The following is a 10,215-nucleotide window of genomic DNA, read 5'->3' on the forward strand; positions in this document are numbered from 1 at the left end:
TCCCCCCTCCCTGAGAATGATTAAATGAACAGGCTTCATCTCCGGATCGGCGGCGTCGGTCCCAGCTCGGGGCCTCGCGATACCAGGTCAGTCACTGCTTCATCTACCCACGCACGGCATCTGCTTGAAGAAATGCCTACTTACATTAGCACATCTCTGTTCTCCACTGCATTGATTTGCCACTTCATTTAAGGCTAATGTAACATGGGAGTCCACTGTTTCACCCGTAATTTACACAGTTGTCTTCAGGGAAAAAGAGAGAGGAAAATCTGGAAATCTAGCTAGAGTCTGTGGCTGATCCCAGCATCAGCATGCCATGAACAAGAGCTAGCCCGGGAATCTCACCTGACTAGAGCAAATACTATCCCCAGCAAACCGAACCAATGGCTGATCACCGAGTAGTTATTTTCAGCCTAGATAGACAGACAGCAGGCAAAGCAGGAGGATACCCAAGAAATTGCGGAACTCAGTAAGGATGGCAGGTTGTGAAGTGAAGCCATGCAGAATCCACCGACCTTCGGAGAAAACTTGAAATAATCGAGCCTGATCCCAGGCTCTCAGCAGACAAGCTGGCAACCAGAACGGGACCTGACTCTGAAGTAGCAGGACAGTGCAACTGTACAACACACAGAAATTTAGCCTGAAAAGATGCGAAGACAGGAGGAAACATTGCTCGGAAGTAGGTATGTCGCTGAGAAGGGGGGAACAACTGGACAGAGAAATGATCTGTCAAGATTGGATTACAAATGATAAATGCCAAGATAACCACTGGATCATGTCAGGAAATTACTTCTTCGATCCCAGGATTTTAAGTAGCTCTGTTAGAAGGGACACAGAAGACAAGATCTATATCCACAAATGCTAGAATCTTGCGGTCTGGACCAAGCTGTAACCTCCCTACATAACCACATATAGCACAGAAAAAAAAGGAATATGAGCTATAGTCAAATTTACAGTGCTGCTCCAACAAACTACAACATCCTTTCTGTACATCAGTCGCAGCGACCATTCACCCTCTGCCTCATAGAACATAAAATGCAATTGCCAGTGCAAAAACCACACGCGGGAACCAAGGCTAAAAAGCTTCCAGGCGAACATCAATGCAACAAGAAACAACAGAGATCTGAGAAGCAGCAGGCATGGGCTTGGCAACCGGACATGCTTTCTCAAGGCATGAAAACCCAGTGATGGGTTTCAGAGGCTTGGAAAATGCAGGTTCGAGGAAACCCTACATCAAATAAAGTAAGTAAATGTCAGAAAACTGGATGCCAAAATGTGCTCAGTAGGTATAGTAAGAGTTCGACCTCTGCATATTCACAGCAGAGAAACATCAACTGCAGAATAGACCCGGCACAGGTTTATTGATGATTTTTTTAAGAACGACATGGGAGAACTGTTCTGGTTTATTTTATTTTTAATGAAAACATCACTGGGAGTGGAATATACAATGATAACGGCAGGAAGTTGATATATGCTCAACAGTAACTGGTAAGGATGCCTGCAAAGTAACAAGACAAATAATCACCTGAAGACGGCTGAGAACATAAGTATACTTACGCCAAAGTTCTGGCCTACTTTCCACAAGGGACAGGTCTAGCACCCGAGGAATACACCGGGCACCAAAACTAATACCCAGGGAAGCCTGCCAAACACAATCACTGCCGGCTATCTCTTTGTGTGCAATGAGAGCCCATGTCAACTGCGGATTCTTGTGAAATTCTCTCTGCTGCAGCAACTCGGTCAATTAGATTTTTATCACATCCACCATTCTGCCTAAAGAACCATCTCAACCCTTCCAATTGTAAGAGCTTCATGATGCAAAATCTGAGGGACTGGAGAAATTTTGTTTCCATTCTGTGTATGAGAAATCATCCTTGGTGCCATTTGACCTCTGATCAGTGCCCGCCTTGCTCCTATTGAACTCTGCACTTGCCACACCAAATAATTTTTCAAATGGTTGCTGCAACCAAAATGATCTTGGCTTGGTTCTCATGCTCGACTGCCTAGAGCTCTGGAACATGGTCACTGTGTCCACATGATGTGGTCCTTCAGATACCAGCCCAATAAGATATGACCAATTTCGAGCAGCACTGCCCAGATCTTTGCTCAAAAGTGACCGTCTGCATGCAGCAATTATAGCAGATATATCACGTGAACCGTGGTTTCTTTGAGCAATCAGATGAGTCAACATTATCACTCCCAAGAATGGTAGTAAGATCTTAATAGGATCGCCCTACCGTCATTGTACTTAATCCGTTCATTTTTGGGTTATGCAAAGATGTAGAACCAAATGAACCAGTAAAGTTTTGGTTACGAGCACGAATAACAGGGCCAGCATAGTCAGAACCAGCAGAAGATAGTCGCCATGCGTACAGTGGAACACAGGTGGACCGTGAAATCTGACTTCAGGCTGGTAGAACCGGTTATCAGAATAAGCTGCCACATCATAATTCGCGAAACATTTTCCATTTTGGTCAGGTAAGGTGCTGCTTGAACTAGTGTGTCCATGTTCGGTAAATGCATGCTCTGACCAGTTTGATGACCCAGTGTCACCCATCTGAATCCCATTCTCAACAAATCCATTCCAAGCAAAAGGTTCATCCTTTCAGCATTATATTCTTGAGTTAGCTTACCGTGATAATCAGAAAGCTGTCCCGAGAACTCATTCAGAATTACTGAGAGCTTTCCCTCTTGCAGCATGGCCCAAACCAGGAAGCTTTGAGAGGCTATCACTGCCATTGTCGGCATCAGTGTCTTTATACCTGCTCATAGTAAGGGATGGTGGATAACTGGAAGATAAAAATGGGTGCCCTGCCTCCAGTGGACTTCTTAACCTTCACATTATGTGAAATCTTGTCTGTGCAAACATCTGCTTCTACTTTAACATCTTTTTTCAGTTGTGCTCCTCAATGGAATGTTCTCTGCTGAACTTTGTGTTCCTACAATGGTTGTAGAGACCTTTGGCGTTGACTCTGTGAAGTCAACATTAACAACTGGTTTTGACTCCTTGTGGTTGCATGATGTCAAGGGGCCAGCCTCTAGAATTGGTCGCTGTATACGCAGTTGACTGTCCAGTGTCATAGTCAGATTCTGCAGTGGTTTCAGAACTGTCAATATGCTCCAAAGCCGATTTCTGATGACTTCTCAATGAATCTCTTCGAACAGCATTAGTATAATACCTTTGAATTTCTTCATGTGCAACATATTCCAGAGAAGTATCTTCTCTGTGATGACTACTGTCTGATGCTTCTCTATGCGAGTGCATAGAAAACTCCTGAGTTTCAGCTTCACTACTTGCTGACTTTAGTGGAGTGACAGCCAGGAAGAGTGTGAAAGCAATACATGCACAAGACATGAGGACTAAAACAGTATGTGGAATTATCACAGGGCATTCAGTGTTCCCTTTCAGGTTGTTTGTCCAGCTGCTGTCACCGAACAGGACCTCCGCCACAAATATAATATTTGTAAACAACATGAGAAGAAAGGCAAGAAAGGCTAATATTTCAACATATAAGGATATCCCATAGTTGCCCATTATTGACCTTGACGAGGCAACACGAAAAACAGGAATAACAGATGAAGGCAGGAGCATGGCCTGGATTACTGGACACAGAATGAGTAACTGATATATCCCTTCCGAGCCTGCTACTTTTGCACAATACATTGTAGGAATCATGGCAATAACCTTAAGTACCACATGATGAGTAGTAAGAGACAGATCTGCACCAAATAAATTCTGCGTAACTGTATGGCTAGCCATAACAGATGTCAATGAGATGACGTGGCTAGAAAAGAGAACAACCGCTAACAACACAAGTGGTGCCATGGGACTCGTAAATATCTGTTAAAGAGAAGAAAGTCAGGAAATTCACCATACGTTTAGATACGAGTTGGATGCTGCTGTAGAAACTGGTCTCACAAACCTGGTTCATTAGATCTACAGCATCGTGAAAGGTGTGGAGCACATTGTGGCTGGATTCCGATGCTGCTGAGCTCAACAGAACATAGTTCACAAGAAAAACCCCAGTAAAAGTAAACAATATAGAGAAAAGGTGGTCATGAAATAGGCCACCAAGGGTAGCATGAGATCTTCTCTGGACCTGCATATACGTATCTTAATTAAGATGAAATGATAACTCAAATGACCAGAAAACTATAGTAAAATGGACTAATTGTGGAGGCGCGGGAGTCTTTTGCATCTGGGTGCAGCTACTTGGAGATGATAGCATAGGCTATGTTCAACCAGTTCGGATGGTACACTAGTAGGATTAGTGATGCATAAGTGTGACATGCAATCTTTGTTGTGGTTGTTCTGACCTGCGTGCATGAGTCGATGCAGAGGCCGGGTCATAATCTCCTTTAGAAAAAGAAAACCATAGCATTTGTGGAGTACAAAGTAGAAAGTACAATATTTCTGAACCACCATAACAAACAAAAAATCTAGGCTTTGTAATAATTGAATTAACCACGTAAGCACAAATACATGCAAAACCAGTTTGTAGCTGAGGTTATCAGATAAAGTTAGCACGAGGTCTTTATTCAAACAACTCCGCCTCCTAAAGATTCTAAATACGCCCCTATGGCCATATTTCAATAAAATTGCAGCTAAAATGATCGGACATTGACATGTGGACAAGCATGCCAGTTAGTGACAACTGACAATCCACCATTGCTTTAACCATATTTGGTGATGTGTCTTAGTTTTACATTTCTCAGTGGCTACTTAGAAGAATAGATCAGACACAATAAGCAATACATGCCAGTGTCTGTTACAATTTTTTTTCTTTCAGTGATGAAACGTGAAGGCAACAACACAATACAATATTCTGAACTGATAATTGTGGGGTTGTACCTGACATAAAGTAAGCTGTGTTCTTTAAAACCCATATGACATCTGGGCCCCTTACAAGTAGAGCTGCCACACTTGGCACAAAGCAGAGATAGTGTCTGAGACTCAAGTGCTAAGTACCTAAGGTTGTTTTATCCAACAAAATGCAGCATCGGGAGCTGGTTACTGTTGTGAAGTGTATAAGTGGATTGTACAAGAGCTTTCCATTAGTTTGGATTTTTGGTTGCATTGGCTAGTCCATGAAGCTTGACACGGTATCAGAGAGTAGGGTCTCGAATTTGAGTCCCGGCTTTCGCAATTTAACTTTTGGTTGCGTTGTGCATGAAGCTTGACAGTTACATGGACACAAAATATTCAAATCGTGTTCCCTCCGTTCCTAATAAGAAGGCTTACAACTTTTGTGCAGAGTCAAATAATGTACTCCCTCCGTCCCAAAAAAAGCTTCTCAACTTTTTGTAGATACGGACGTATCTATAACTAAAATATGTTTATATATACATTTGAATCTAGACAAAGTTGAGAAGCTTTTTTTTTGGAACGGAGGGAGTATAAAGTTCGACTAAGTTATCAACAACTATCGCGTAAATACTCTGAGAACATTAATAGAATGTTGGATCGAAGGACAGCTTGTACATGCTACAGTGGGCTGGTTAATCATATGATCAGCTGATCATCCCATGTTTTTTAGGGGATGACCCCCTCATATTTATACTTTCTGCCTATGGGGATGAAACCATGATAGACCACTCACCCATCCTTGAACCAAAAGAAATAACCATTGAAGTAGAGTTGAAACACAGTTTCCTTTAGTATGATCATTCTAACAATTATAATTACATGAAACAAATAAAATGTCGTGCATAAACTAATTGAGATATGACACCAAACACATGCACAAAGCCAGAAGCCTGTGATAAGAATAGTTAGCCCCTTTTGGTGATGAATACTTTGCACTATGTACTTGGTACTCTCGATGGCGTAATCTACAGCTGAAAGTATGGAACATCTCACACAAACCATGCAAGCCAATTGCTCCAGATATCAGCACAAGTTGCAACATATAGCTACATTACTTCTATCGGGAAACAGTTACACATAGCTAGTGCACCTCCAAATGTAAATCCAAATATATGAAAAATGTTAGCTCAATATGAGCAAGATTGGAGACGCCGGAACATACCTGAACAATTGACGAATGAACATAAAAATTGTGTGCTATTACGTTTGCACCCATAAGGGCCATCAGTGAGTACGCGCTTTCACCACTCAACTTGGGGAACATCACATTCACATGGAGAGGAATCTCTGGTTGACTGATAAGTAAACCAAGCACAAAACAAAGAATCGTAAAGCCTGCTATGCAGGCATTTAACGTTCCAGCCATCCTCCTGTCCTAGAATGAGCAGAAACAATATATCAAAAACACATAAGGTCTTAAGAGGAGTTAGAGCAAGTTAACCTTTTAAGAATCAGTGATTCCAAGGTGAATAATGAACTCACCCCAGGGGAGAGAAGATATGGCAGCAGATTAATTACAACGCATGCAAAAATAAGGCCTGTGATAAGATCATCGTGGTCAAACACAAGGTTGAAGCCGACTGCTATGCCTGCAATCTGAAACAGTCAATATATTAAAAGTTCAGAAGTTAGGAATCACTCACATTCTCACAAAGGACTTACAAGTGAATACAGATAACATGGCAAAATAAATAAATATTCTAAAAATGCAATGATACAGAAACAGATTTGTGTGAAGTTAGTACACATACCATGGTTAATTCTGAAGTAAACAAAGACAATCCTGCCTGGATACCAAGGCCAACACATATAAACCGGCTGTACTCCTGGCGCGTGATCTTGAGATTCATGTAAAAGCACTACAAGTAAGAACTAGATGGTGGATGTAACTGGGAAATGTAGAAAATGCAAGGGATTATCTTGCAGAAGGAACTTAAATATAAGCATGAAAAGTTAACAGTTTCTTGTTAAGTTCATATTTGAGAGAGCTTTTCTTTTTCTCAAAATAGGGGCTGCTTGCTTTTTTTGTACAATCTCTATAGCCTTATATGGTCCCATCCAAATAATAAAGAACAAATCACAGATATTGGGTGGATGATAGCTTAGCAATCAGATGATGCCCAGGCGCCCAGCAGTAGTTCAGAAACTACAGGGATGGATTCATCTGTATCTGTAAGCAAGAACTTTGGTGGAGGTGGATGATCGCTTTGCAAACAGATGATGCCCAGAAATAGTTCAGAAACTAAAGGGATGGGTTCATATGAAAACAAGAAGACCTGTAAGATAATTAGTCAGATGACCCAACTAAGTACCAAATTTAAATATTTAAAGAATTGGCAGGGGCTGCGCGAGCCAGATGACCCAACTAAGTACTCCCTCCGTTCCAAATTAGTTGTCACAAATTTTTTTAAATATGGATGTATTTAGACATGTTTTAGTGTCTTGATACATCCATATTTTAACAAACTTGAGAAAACTAATTTGGGACGGAGGGAGTACCAAATTTAAATATTTCAAGAATTGGTAGGGGCCGCGCGAACGCGTACCCCCTCTACCACAAATTATGATGTCCACTCTCCCCGTAGGGAGATGGTAGACCAACACGCTACACCAAGTGCAATGTGAGCCATTGATCTAGGCCACGACCCTTCATGATAGGCCGTAGACCCCATCCAGGTAAGTATGTTTCAAGGTTGCGCTAGGCGCCTATTATATAGCGAAGATCTCCCACCCCAACCCTCTCCTGCTTTCGATGTGGTACTAAACGCATCCTGGAGCAGACGTGTCCGTGTTGGGTTCAGATCGCCGGTCTGCTTCTGGCCAATTTTGGATAAGAACTGGGCTTTGTGTTGCTAGGCCCATTGGTTCATTGCTTTCGCATCGGTTTATCCAGAAAAAAAAAAATCTTGCGAAGGTCATCATCTGCATATCTGCAGGCTTACTGATGAAAAGAAAAAAAAAAACTCAAACTGGTACCTGTGCAAGGTTCTTGCCGGTGACCATGCCGACACAGGTGGACAGGTACTGATACAGGACGGCGGAGAAATTGAAGAGGACCACGAGCAGCACGAGGTCGTACCCGAAGCGAGCCCCGGCGTCGACCGTCGCCACCCACTTGCCGAGATCGATATAACCCACCGAGATCAGCAGCGCCGGCCCAAGGGTGCGAGAGAGGTGATTCCGGCTGTCTCCGGCCATAGACTCTATGCCGTGCACGGCTTCCATGGCGGCGCGAAGATGCGATCAGTAAAGAATCACTGTGAATCCGCGATAGAGGACCAGGGTGTTTATCCGAGTCACGCCCTTATGATCCAAGGGTCCTTTTCCTTGAGAACACATGAACAAACAGTTCGGTCCAAAGCTGGTGAATACATACACAGATACACTGATGATACACACAGCATCGGAGTCGGACATTACCTTACCTTGAACCAGCAAATTAGCTATCCGTACTCTCTACTCCAGGGGGAAGCATGCACATTCGCATAAAAACTGGATGAACAGAGCATCCATTAATTCCCAGAAAGAAAAAAAATCGGTTAGAATCCTCCGAGCAAAGCAGAGCAGAGCGAGAACCTGGAATCCTAGAACAATGCAAGAAAAGTTAGTGCTAGTCACCAGGGAGAAGCAGTCGAGCAAGTTCAGATGGATCTCTCCACTCCGGCAGAGAGAGGTTCCAGCCCGCGTGCTTCGTTGCGGGAGAGGGTTCGGGTGCGATGGCGTAGGAGACGAGCGGGAAAACCGGGAAGAAGTAGGCAATGCGGTGATCGGTGGCCTCTCCGCCGCCCTGGAGAGGATAAGGGCAGGCTGCACGCCGAGAGCGGCGAGGGGTGTTTTCGTATTTTGCGTGCGAATGGGAAGGGAATCTGTGGGGCCGTCTCTACTGTCTTGCCGCTAGAAGCTGCGAGCGAACTTGGAAACACCATTTCGTAGGTATCCGTCACACAAGGCGACACCTTGGACTGCGAGCAGAGCAAAGGTGGACGATACCAGCTCCTTGCTCTGGCATCTGTTGAATAATAAAGTACACCTAAGTGAAAAAGAAATGCACTTGCACTATAATCTGAGTGCCAGTACAATGAAAAATAAAGTATATATACACAGTAAAACGTACAACTCAATGAAAACCGGAGTACACTTTACATTAACACCTATAAATACAACCGTACTAGTTTTAAAAACTTAAAAAGGAAGTTTCTTAAAATCTATCAACATGGAATCTAATTTTAAAAATCTCGACACGAGAAGTTCAAAAGTAAAACGGTTTGTAAGTTGGACAAATGATTCTCAAGATATTTCGCTTTAAAAATTTGGATTAAAAAACAAAGGGAAAAACTGCATCTCTCACCCCTTCTGTGTCCCTCTCTCTTCCAATCCCCACCAAGTGCAGTAAAACCAAAACACAACTCCATTAAAACTTGAATACATTAGAAAATAGTAAAGCTGAACAAGTTAGGGGCACTCACATTGATTTGCCGTCCTGGACAATTGGATATGTCCATCTAATTAATGCTCCAAATCAACCCATAGATGATGAACCGTCGGTAAAACTCCCGAAGCATCGTTAAACTCGTTTCCTTGGCAGATTCATTCTAAATGGGCCCTCGAGTTGCTACTCTGCAGGTCGAGTTAGGCTACTTTAGGTTAATTGCGCTGAAACCCTCAAACAGGTCAATAGGTCAGTACTTTAGGTCCGTTGCAACTTCCATATTCGCTAGCTCAAGATGCCCCACAAATCCAAAGCGATCTCAGGCGGCAGTGACAACGAGGTACCGACGGTGAAGGAGCACAACGTTGTTCCATCCATGTTTTATTTTCGACTACGAAAACCACCACTATAATCCCAGGAAATCCTAAGTTAGACGTCGATGTCACTTAGTGATCTTGGCCCTTACCTCGACATCAATCACTTTATTCAGACTTGAACAGCGGAGCCCCTCCCCCAACCTCTATCGGCGCCACCCACCATGACCACCCTTCCATGGTGGCCGTGCGTCGCAAAGCTACACAGTGCACTTGCAAATTTTGGTAAGTCAACACTATAGCTCAAAAGAATATTGTGATGGATGTTTCAAGTTTGGTGGCCATTTGCCCTTGATGTTTTATTGTTTGTACTTTGATAACATGAATTGCATTCGTATGTATTTGACAATTCTATGTTATTGTATCTAGTTTTTGGTTTCATTTCCATTCCATGAAGTTGACTTTACAACTTCATGGAATTGTTTAATACTATGACGGACATATGTCCACTAAAACTAGATTCATGTTTTGTTAAGTAGCTACTTGTATTACCTTTTGGTGCAGATAATTGCTTGAGCAAAGTTGTTACATTTACAAGATTGATG

At 42.8% G+C, this 10,215-nt stretch overlaps 1 non-coding gene and 1 pseudogene across 1 annotated transcript; both read right to left on the reverse strand.

Annotated features, from left to right (window-relative positions):
- Positions 1-740: 740 nt before the first annotated feature.
- LOC127293300 (protein ETHYLENE-INSENSITIVE 2-like) lies at positions 741-8,750 on the reverse strand (annotated as a pseudogene).
- LOC127297826 (U1 spliceosomal RNA) lies at positions 7,392-7,551 on the reverse strand. The gene has a single exon (XR_007849514.1). It is a non-coding gene; the product is annotated as a U1 spliceosomal RNA (small nuclear RNA).
- Positions 8,751-10,215: the final 1,465 nt, after the last annotated feature.

The sequence above is a fragment of the Lolium perenne genome, chromosome 4 (genome assembly GCF_019359855.2).
Source record: "Lolium perenne isolate Kyuss_39 chromosome 4, Kyuss_2.0, whole genome shotgun sequence".
Taxonomy (NCBI): Eukaryota; Viridiplantae; Streptophyta; class Magnoliopsida; order Poales; family Poaceae; genus Lolium; species Lolium perenne.